Here is an 832-nt window from a genome sequence, read left to right on the forward strand (position 1 = left end):
CCCCATCCCCAACCTCGCGGGAAAAATCCCCACCCGTACCTGCAAAAAAAAATATTTTTTTTACCTTGTAAATACAATATAAATATATTAAATAACGAAATTAAGCAAAATTAAAATTAATCTACTATTTCAAATATCATAAATATAATATATTAACTCATTTAATATGCACAACAAAAACTTAAATAAATTTGAAAAACATAAATAATTTAAAACTATAAAATATATTAATATTTTAAAATAAATATATTAATATAAAGGGACGGGGATAGGAGGGTCGGTCCCGGGCGAGGAGGGATACATGTATCCCCATCCCCGACCCGTTCCTGATTACGAAGATTTTTTTTTTATCCCCGTCCCTGTCCTCTTCCCGTTTTTATCTAGAATCTCTCCTCCTTTTATGTTAGGGTTGGGGCCCCTAAAGTCGGGCCCAAATTGCCATCTCTAATCATACTCCTCTCCAAATAATTCTATATCAACTAGCCAATCCGAGACACGTACCCAAACCGGACCCAAATAAACCCTACCCCTCTTTTTTTATTTCTCTTTATTGTCTCCATTTTCACTCCCTGTCCCACCCAACCCAAGCTTCTCTGCTACCATGCCCAAACATTAGAGACTAAGGATGACAATTTGGACCCACTTTTGGGGTTCGGACCCTCCCTAACCCTAACGGGGAGGGGATTCACCATATAAACAGGGAAGGAGACGGGGATGGGGATATATGTGTCCCCTCCCCGCCCCAACCTTCCCTCCCCGCCCCTATCCCCGTCCCTTTATATTAAAATATTTATTTTAAAATACTAATATATTTTTATAGTTTTAAATTATT

Source organism: Mangifera indica, chromosome 14 (assembly GCF_011075055.1).
Source record: "Mangifera indica cultivar Alphonso chromosome 14, CATAS_Mindica_2.1, whole genome shotgun sequence".
In the NCBI taxonomy this organism is placed as follows: Eukaryota; Viridiplantae; Streptophyta; class Magnoliopsida; order Sapindales; family Anacardiaceae; genus Mangifera; species Mangifera indica.